The sequence below is a fragment of the Mus pahari genome, chromosome 15 (assembly GCF_900095145.1).
Source record: "Mus pahari chromosome 15, PAHARI_EIJ_v1.1, whole genome shotgun sequence".
NCBI lineage: Eukaryota > Metazoa > Chordata > Mammalia > Rodentia > Muridae > Mus > Mus pahari.
Genome location: NC_034604.1, coordinates 21378476 through 21388750, shown reverse-complemented (window position 1 = coordinate 21388750; position 10275 = coordinate 21378476). Strand labels below are relative to the sequence as shown.

At 48.2% G+C, this 10275-nt stretch overlaps 1 long non-coding RNA gene across 1 annotated transcript; it reads right to left on the bottom strand.

The window, feature by feature from the left end:
• Positions 1-2350: 2350 nt before the first annotated feature.
• Positions 2351-10025, bottom strand: LOC115065514. The gene is made up of 3 exons (XR_003845294.1): positions 9963-10025; positions 3229-3300; positions 2351-2425 (listed from the first exon to the last, which is right to left on the bottom strand). It is a non-coding gene; the product is annotated as an uncharacterized LOC115065514 (long non-coding RNA).
• Positions 10026-10275: the final 250 nt, after the last annotated feature.

Genomic DNA, 10275 nt, shown 5'->3' with positions numbered 1-10275 from the left:
AGGAAGGAAGGAAGGAAGGAAGGAAGGAAGGAAGGAAGGAAGGAAGGAAGGAAGGAAGGAAGGAAGGAAGGAAGGGAAGGTCAGATAAGGAGCTACACACCAGGCAGCCTCGTCCTTCTATCTCAGAAAGAACCATGAAGAGCTATGCATAGTCAGTATGGGACAATAAAGGGGCTGATTCCAAAGGAAGCTCAAAGCTGCAAAATGAGCTCTCCTTCCTGTGGGGTGGCTGGGAGCAGCCTAGGTTCCATCAAGGTGCCAAAGCATAGTGAGATTAGGCAGAAGTCTAGACTTAAGCACTATCCCCTAGCTCCTCTCCCTCCATTCATCCTCTCTGCCTAGGTGGGGGGAAATTTCAGAGACTATCTGGTTGCCTTTTTAAGTAGGAACACCAGAAGACAGAGTCTGTTCCAGGATACCTAGGAGAAAGGGAGAGGGCTTCTCTGAAGAGACTAAATGTCATAGACAATTAGGCCCAGAGGCAGCTGCCTGGTGCCCAGGGACTATTGACTAGAGTGGAGATCATGAAGAAAGTGGTTGCACCTCTTAGAGAGCCCATCAAGGCTGCAGGATAGCCCATGATCCCTACCCACACATGAAAAAGAAGAGCCCTACCACAGAGGCCAGCTAGGCTATGGGCATGGAACCTCTTTAGGTAGAGTGTGTTCACAGCAAATTAAATGGCAGCAAAAGGGGCTGCGTGTTAGATACTTTTCCGTCTGCTGTGGCAAAATAACCTGGCAAGAAGCAACTTAAGGGAAGGAGGAGGTTTGTTGCTTAGCTTTCATTTTGTTTTGTGCCTTTAGACAAGGTGGAAGTCTTACACACACACACACACACACACACACACACACACACACACACACACACACGTGTTGTGGCTGTAGCATCAGGAGCATAGGGCAGCTTGCTCATGTCTGGACAGAACAGAAAGCAAATGGCCCTCCCTACCAACTCACAACTCACTTCCTCCAACTCGGCCCACCCCCCCCCCCAAGGTTCTACAACCTCTCAGAACAGTGCCCCCAGCTGGAGATCAAGTGTTCACGTGTAAGCCTGCATGAGCAAATCAGCGTCTACACCCAAACCTTAGCAGTTGCCCTAAAGCAGCAAGTGTGAAGGCTTTGGCCTGGGCATAGGTGGGAGGGAGAAGAGAACAAAGCTGAAGGAAATGAAGATCAATGTGTGACTACCATTCTCTCAGGCATTTATTCTGGTAGCTGTCCCTATTAGGGAATCCTTCCCCAGCCCCTTCCTGAAGAGCCTTAATCCAGTTCTAAAGGCCAAGAGCCAACCAGCAGGCTATTTATATATAACCTAAAAGCAGAAAAAGGGGAGTTGGGGGCAAGAGGGTGGGTACTGTCTCTGGCACCTTGAGATAACAGGCCCTCTACCTGCCTCGTGCTACACTAGTGACACAGAAGACACAAGGTCCTAACAACCCCTTGGCAGTTTGCCTTCATGTCAGCCTTGAACTTAACCTGTAAAATAGTATGGACCAGAGAAGGCCTCGGGCTGCCCCCAAACTACTTTCCAGCAAAGCTGCTTGTTTAGAAGCCTTTGCAAAGCAAAGATTGGAAAAGGGCTGTGGCTGGTGATTCCCTGAGCCGGAAGCGAGAGTTCTCAGGTCATTGCTGAGGGGACTGGCCTGAAGCTGGACATAAAGGTAGGCTCACCGAAAATGACCCAGAGTCTCTGTGTGTCCTTACACGGGGATTGGCAGTGAAACAGAACCTAGAATACTTTCCCTATGCAGAGCTTTTCAGTCTCACTCTGCTGCCAGCCCTGGGCTTTCCCTGGCCTGGAAGTCAGGAGACTCTACCTATCACAACCCCCGGGTCTCCACTTTCTACAAACATCATCACCCCTGTGTTCTGGACTGTGCGAGCATACACACCACCACCACCACCACCACCACCACCACCACCACACCACGCCACAATAAACGTTCCCACCAGGGAGCCTCAGCATCCACTTTTTTTTTTTTTTTTTTTGTCTCTGGTGTGGTGGTGTAAAACCAGGTGCCCTCAGATTCTGTAATCCCCCAATCGTGGCACAAGACCCATATGTTTTTCTACATCCTAGAAATCTTTTATTATCACCATCATCACATAGACATGGTCCACTGGTGGACCACACAGATGACTGACGTTCCTGTCAGAAGCAGTGAATGTTGGGCTCCAGGGATGCTCACACGAATACAAGCAGGCAGCGTTCAGAAGGAGTACTAAGTAGTGATAGTGAGATAGCGATGCATCTGCATGCAGAGACGTTTCAGGCATCAAACGGCAGGACAGCGATCACGGTGGTGGTGGTGGTGATGGTGGTGGTGGTGGTGGTGGTGGTGGTGGTGGTGGTGGTGGAGACAAATTTCCTGGGGTTGGAGGGAGGCTGGAGCAAAACCACTGAAGTGAAGATCCTGTTACTAGGAGAGAAGGTTACCCAGCAGAATCTTAAGTAAGTGAGATCTGAATATCTGTCTGTCATTCCTTGTTACTGTAGCCTCTAAAGGACAGCAAACCTTTCTACTCTGCAACATTCCTGTGTGTAAGTTGCCACTGCCTTCATTGGAAAGATACAGGGAGAAAGACTATAGCCTATGAAAGGCTGGTATACATTGGGTAAACAAAGGTACTGAGGCTAAAAGGATGGTGTTGGGTATGGAGGAGTTGGAACCAGATGAGAAAGGCTGGGGAATAGGTCAAAAGCATGGGCTCCAGGCTAGATAAGAAGTGACTGGAGGAAGTCTCCTCAGTGGCCCTGTCTCTATGGAAGCTGCAGGCACAATGGTGGTGCGCTGCCAAACAGGCTGTCAGTTTGGCCCTGTCAGGGACTTTCTTCCCATTGGCTTTGACTCTGACAGGAAAATCAGCAGGCCAGCAGTACAAGCCAGGCAGCGCAACAGACAAGGCCCTGGGGACAGTTTAAGTGGACAATAATTGCAGGTTATTATATACCGTGCTGCGGCCAAAAGCCAGGCGGCTGTTAAGTGTGATTGGAAGAACTAATGGGGAGGAAGAGGAAGAATGGACTAGCTGAGTTGGTCTTTGTGTTCTCGGGGCTGCTCTGGGGTCAGGAGCAGGACAGGGCAAGGGATACATTGGTGCCAGGAGACAGACTGGTGACTGAGGAGTGTGTTTCCTGCACAGTACCTAGGAACCAGTCCCATCTCTTCCTTCCTCATCCCACAGGCCATCAAAACAAGAATTAAGGGCATAAAACAAGTACCTGAGGTCCAAGGATGGAGCAGTGACCTAGGAGCCCACAGTGAGTTCCTTCAGGACCCAGGCCTTCCCTTTGCTGTTTGGGTGAAACAAAGAGGTTACCATTCCTGAGAGGATATAACCTGAGTGGGTGGGTGTGCAACAGAGCAGGAACTCTCTGAGAACTGGAAACAGGCAGGCATATAGTTTCAAGGTGTAAGAGCCCAGAACCCTGGCTAGGTCACCCCAGCTAATAGGGGGCAGGGATTACAGTGGATTATCTCTCAGAGCTTTCTCTTTCCCTTAGATCCCGCTCTAGAACAGAGGAATTGTATATCCATTTAGAGATCAGTGTTCACGCATTTGCCAGAAGCAAAACCAACTTCCTCATTCGTTCATGACAGTCAGTGTGCTCCAGTGCACATGACATGGCTGCTCCAGCGGCCTATAGGTCCCATCCTAGACTTACTAGTGGGAGAAGTGAGCCTCACTCTGCTTTTTACCACAATTCAGATTGAACCTAGAAGCACAAAGACTCGGTGTCTCTTCATGGAGATTCCCAGACAAGATGGTGGCTTTTGCTAATTCACAGCAGTACTACTGATAAAAAGTCAATGAAGAAATGTAATCAGGTCAACGGGCACCAGACCCACATTCTCCAAAGACACACTTTCAGGAGCACCTTATAAAAGGTTCAGAGCCAACATCCAGGATGGGCTTACTCTAGCCAGGTCTCCCCAGCTACGGTTTGGATTCAATCTGGATCCAGAGCCTGGGATACAGGAGAGCAGCCACCTGGCTCAGGAGGGATCAATTACACTGTGATTCAATGAGAAGGCACAGGGCCAACAAGTGAATCACGCAGCCTGACCACCCTCCAGAGTGAGGAAGGGAAGTTGACCTGGGAAAAAGTCTCCCTAGACTGTGCATTCGGGTGTCTGTTGAAAACTAAAAAGAGGGACCTGGGGAAGAGGGAGGAGGGGGAGCCCACACCCCCGCCAGAGTTTTACCTATTCTCTGGTCATTCGGGTTTGGGAGAGCTGCCATACACTTTCCACTCAGCCCTGGGTGGGCATTCCTCTGACCCACTCTTCAGGGGTTGGCAAAGGGCCAGCCCTACCTGGGATTCCCAGAGCTAAAGCCGCGGGGAAACCCAGTGCTACCTTGCTAAAGCCCCGGGGTTATAGGAGAAAGGGATGAGGAAAGAGGTTCCCAACACTGACCAGAGTGAGGGCAGCAGATCTTGACTGGAGCCCAAGAAGGCCTTCTAACTGGAGATTAGAAACAGCTCATTAGGAGAAAGCCTGTCCCAATCCTCCAAGTGCAGTGGGCCTTGGTGAGCAGAGACATTCTATGGTTTTAGAGCTTTATTATAGAAAGGCAGGGAGAAAGAGAGAAGAGAGAGAGAGAGAGAGAGAGAGAGAGAGAGAGAGAGAGAGAGAAGGCTAGAAAGAAAGAGAATAAGAGAGAGGAGAGAGAAGAGAAGACAAAGAGAAAGGAGAGAGGGTGAGAGTAAGGGCTAAGAGGGAGACAAGTAAGAGGGTAAGAAGTAAGAGAGCAAGCAGGGGCTGAACAGCCCTTTTCATGGTCTTTACTGTTGCTAGGTAACTGGGGAGGAGTTTAGCCTGAAGGTCAGAAGCTTGGGCCATCGACTATGTGACTTCTAGCCATGCTTCTCTTGTGGGGGTTGGAGGGGGGTAGTAATGTAGGCAGGGGCCAGAGTCCCAGGAGCATGAGGGAACGCCTACCTTGTCATGTAGATGAATTATCACCCTTCGGAGTTCAGACCTCAGCTCAACTGGAGACCAGCCTGCAATTCCCCACAGGTGTCAGGTAGGGAACCTCTAAAAGATGGGGCTGCTGATTGCATGCATTGGTGTAAGCCCTTCTCTGGACCAAATGTAGGTGTGAATCTCTAAGCTATGGTGGTACAGACCTCAGGGGTGAGAACTTGCCCTGATGCCCTCCTTTGCATCCCCCTCACACCTTACTAGAGACTCCTTCCACTAGCTCCAGGATGGAAGCAGGAACACTGCTCTCCCACTAATTATCCTTATCATCTGCCCAATACCACTGAGAAGATTGTTCTAAAGAGGCCTGGACTAACTTTTCTTACAAAATCTCTTGTTCTTGCACAGGTTCCCAATGGGTACTCTGCACCAGCTCATGTCTAGAGTAGAGACACTTGATTTGGCTGTAAGCATAGATAACATGTGTTATGTTCCCTGCTATGTGACAGGCACTGAATATTGTTCCTCTAATGTTTCCACAATCAAAGGAAGCACCCTTACATTTTATGAGGAAACTGAGGCTCTGAGAACATCATTTGAAAAGCTGTCTGGATTTCTCTCTCTCTCTCTCTCTCTCTCTCTCTCTCTCTCTCTCTCTCTCTCTCTCTCCCTCCCTCCCTTCCTCTGTCTCTGTCTGTGTGTCTGGGGGGAGGGTATGGAAAACACAAGTCATAGTCAGATGTCTTCCTCAATTATAGTATTATTTTATTTGTGTGTGTGTGTGTGTGTGTGTGTGTGTGTGTGTGTGTGTGTGTACTCATGCATTGGTGTCTGCCTAAACCAAACAAGGGCACTGGATTCCCTGGAACTAGAGTTAAAGAGATTATGAATCTCCCAACATGGGTGCTGGGAACTAACGTCCCATTCTCTGAAAGAGCAGCAAGCACTCCTATCAACTGAGCCATCTCCTAAACCCTAGTGCATTAGCATTTTTATTGTTATTTTTGAGTCATTGAACCTGGAGATCACCAACTTACCTAGTCTGACTTCCCAACAAACCCAAGAATACACGTCTCTCCACCTCCCCAGGCTGGAATTAGATGCATGCCCTCTTAAACCAGGGTTCCGACATCAGGACTGGGGAGCAAAACTCAGACTTTCATGCATATACTTCAGACATTTACCTACTGAACTATGTCCCCAACCCAAGCTGTCTCTCTTCCTAAGTACAAGACATGAACCTACCCGTGTGTATATTCAGCAGGGAAATACATGCATCATATGGAGATTTTACACAGTAAATTTCAGCTATCGTTTGTAGAGTATATTTCTTTCAAATAGACTCTCTGAGACAAACTTACATTACTAGGTGCATTGGACAAGGGACCAGAATTTGTATACACAACTCTGCATGGACAGTTTAAAGGATGTGAATGTGTTAAAAAGAAGGCTGCAATTAGACAAGTGTTGAGGGGAATGTGGCGTCCTTAAAACTGAGGGTTCTTCTTTGACATATTCCTTATAGCAGCAGGACCCTACTCATTGACAGTGGAAATGACCTGGAATGGATGAACCCCATAAGGTGATCCGCCCCTTCTGCACATGTGTTTGGAGAGAGGTGCTTTCCCTTTTACATTTGTAACTGCTGATACCTCCTTCAGTCTTGTGCTATTGTGTTATGCTTCTCTATGTTATCCTTGGACACAATAAGCTCTTGGTCATGATGTCCAAATCCCGACAGCCTTGCTGCAAAGCTTACATGCCCAACCCCACACAGATACACACAACTTGGAACACGAGCCTGCCTCTGTCTATGCCCCCTAGGCCCCTGACAGCCCAGGCATGCATTATCCTCATGACTGTAGGCCCTTTGACAAGCTGTTCCAAGGGTGTTCGGCCTGCAACTTGCAGGGTACGTGCAGCTGAAAATACCTATAATGCAGCCTAACACAAAATCATAACCTTACTTTTAAAAGAATTGTGTGATTATTGTTGGGATTAAAAAATAATAATAAGAAAAGAAACTCCACTGCATGATTCTTCTTGAGTGTGAACTTTGTAGATAACAATACTGTGTTGTGCTGTCAGAACACTGGGCATGTCTGCAGCAGTGTCAGCGTGCTTTTGCAGGAGAATTCTACCAAAGTGAGCAAGTCGGAGGGCCGGTATAACCACCCTTAGAAACCTGAACTGGTGAAGGCTCACTTTCCTAAATCCCACCCAGTGTCCTCCCAGCCTCGCCCAGCTCTCACCCCTTATCTGCCCAACCTGACAGTGTTGAGTCTCTTAACCCCTGTACTAGATTAAGTACCTTGCAGCCATGGAAAAAGTTAGGATGAGAAAGCCCAGATAGGACTTGCTGATTCAAGAGTATTAGAGAAACCATGAGCCTTGCTGCAGTGACATGTAGCCACAGCATTTTGTGTGATAAATGCAACCTACTCTTCCAGCTTCCAAGTGAGCTAGTGTCTGCAAACCTCAGGGCTCATGTACAATAAATTAACATAATTAAAAACTAATTAGTAAAACATACAATTAAAAAGACTTACTTCTGTAACACCTCACAGGTAAGAAGACGGGTCCGGAGTGCTAGCAGCAGGTATACGGGACAAGCCCACAGAAGACAGAATCTGTGATACAGCTTAGTGATGTCTAAATATTTCCATCCCCGGGGGGTAGATAAGGAAATCAGAGTGCAGGGGGTAAGCACAGCCACACATCCACCTCACGACTGGGCACCTAGTTCTAAGGCTTAACCTTGTGGTCCTGCAGGAGTTGGGAGGGGCTCGAGCATTCCATCAGCCCCCCAGAGGCCTGTTAGTGATGCTCCAATAACATTGGCTGTCCGGACATTGATCTGAACTCTTTACCTGCACTTACTCATTTAATCTTCACAATGACTCTACGAGCCAGGCTCTATTTCTCTGCTGATTTTACAGATGTGGAAACTGAGCCACGGAGACACTAAACTACCTGCCCAAAGTCATACAGCTAATAAGTGGGAGAGGCAGGACATAAAGCTGGCAGGTGAAGACATCTGCTTCTGTAGTTCTGGTCACAATCCTCTTTCAAGACATAGCCATACTCTGGGGAAGATAATCAGCTAGTTCCTAGCTCATCGATGCCCTGCCACAGAGATCATCAAGATCATATTCCTTCCCCTATGTCCTGTTTATACCTCAATCCCTACTTTCTCGTTTTAATAATAAATTTTTACATGAAAACCATAGACATATCACTGTCTCTGAAATAGGAGAGGAGGGGGAAAGGGCGGGACCGAAGAAAGGATTTTTGCTTCTATTTTACAGACAGGAAAGCTGAAGTCCAAGAGAATGATAACCTTCTCATACATCTGACTCTGCGGGCACACTACACAGGATGTCCCCAACCTAGACTTGAAAACCCTTTGTTCTCATGCTATTCTTTCACTGGCAGCCTGTCATCAACAAAACTGAGGAACTGGGGTAAAAGCCTATAACAGGAGTTGACCAGTCAGTGAATACAGCTGGAGAATCCCAGCACCCACTGGACCAAGGAAGTGTGTCCTTCAGATCCTGATAGCAAGAAAAACGGCATACAGGACCCTTGTCTACCTGCCCTGGTACTAGGGACATTAACTCGTCCCTAGTGATGTCCTATCCTTCTAAGGGGCCCTGGAGAACAAACACACAGCTTCCATCTTCCTATTTACTCCTTCCCTCTAATAAATTTGGTTCCCTGTCTAGGTTTGCTGTGGGCTCAGAACAGGACAAGGAGGTCTTTTGGTGGTGACAAGACGCTGCTAAAATTAACAGAGGTGGTGAGAACTGGTTTTTTTTTTTTTTTTTCCTCTTCTTCACTGAGCTTTATATTACAGAGCTTTCCCAAATTATTCAAGGGCAAGGAAGCTCCGGGCTTCACAAAAGGCTGAACCCTCCAAGTCCCACCCTGCTTCCTCATCCTCTCCCTAATCTATGGAAGCTTCTGGGAGCTTGTTCTTGTTGCCAGAAATGCCACAGATGACTGTCCACTCCCGTCCTGGGTCACTTCAACCATTGCCTCAGCCCAGGCTGAGTAGTCTCTCCCATCAAACCACATCATGGCCCCCTTCTCCAGGAAGTCTTCCTTGGTTGGCACTGTCTGCACAGCCCCACCCACTCCGAGGGCTCGTGTGAGTCTGCATGCACTCTGTTCTTGGACAATGACTTGAGTCGGTCTCTGCCCAAACAACACTTGCAGAAGGGAGATGCACTCAGCCTGTGCTCCACACCCTCTGCAGGCCTAAGCAGGCCACTCTCCAGCTCTCTGCTGTAGAATACCCTGGCATCCTGCTTCACAAGAACCTCTCTCTCCTCTAAGCCACTACCCACCTCACAGTTAGTTCATCCCACTTCTCACCCTCAACTTGTATGCTTTCTGCTTTCTGTTTCCTCCCTGTGGAAATCCTCAAGCCTGGAAGACATTTAACCATCTGTTGCAGTTCGCTGTTCTGGGGCTTTTCGCTTGGTGTGACTTTGCTCTCTAACTAGACAGTGAACGAGCTCTTGGCAGACCTGTCCTTTCTCCAACCTTTCCTGTGGGAGATCGGAGGAGCTGGAATGCAAGGATGTCTGAGTGGCTATGCCTCCAGGCTAAGCCAGGCAAACTCACGAGGCTGTGCCCCTCTGTGTTCTCACACCTGACCCTGAATCCTTCCCACAGAGTGTTGACCTAGGGCCATATCCCCCTGTTCTAAGCAAGCAGAGGAATAAGCACAAGTTAAATTTATCAGTGAGCACTACCTTGAGTACCTGTATGTGAGCATCTCTGTTGTGGTTGCAGGGAGTGACCGTGATGGAAGGGACTAGATTCCTGTTCTCTGACCAAGTAGAAGGGAAGCTACAGGCATAACAGCCAAGGCGGGTCTGACTGTGTGTGGTTCTGTGGGTACCAGAGAGAAGGGGGCAGTAGATGGCTAGAAGGAGGATGAGGTGCCAGGAGAGGATGTAATCTCTCCTTAAAGAGGAGAGGAGGAACAGAGGTAAATGACAGTGACCTTATCTGTCCTCACCTTCACCACCACAGGACATTCTGACGTCCTCAGAGATGAATCAGCAACAAAGCATTCACTCCTGAACCAGAAAGAAAACAAAAAGCTGTTGCCCCAGGTTACTCTTCCATTTGCTGGTCTTCTCTCTCTCTCTCTCTCTCTCTCTCTCTCTCTCTCTCTCAGTGGATGGAATAATTGTGGCCATGGAGTGGCAATTGGAGAAAAAGGTTTAGATCTACTTAAATGTCACTGTGAATAATACTTTGCCACTATCTTTCCCTAATTACATTTCTCTTTGATGATCTGATATTTAAGGGGGGGGGGGAACTTAACA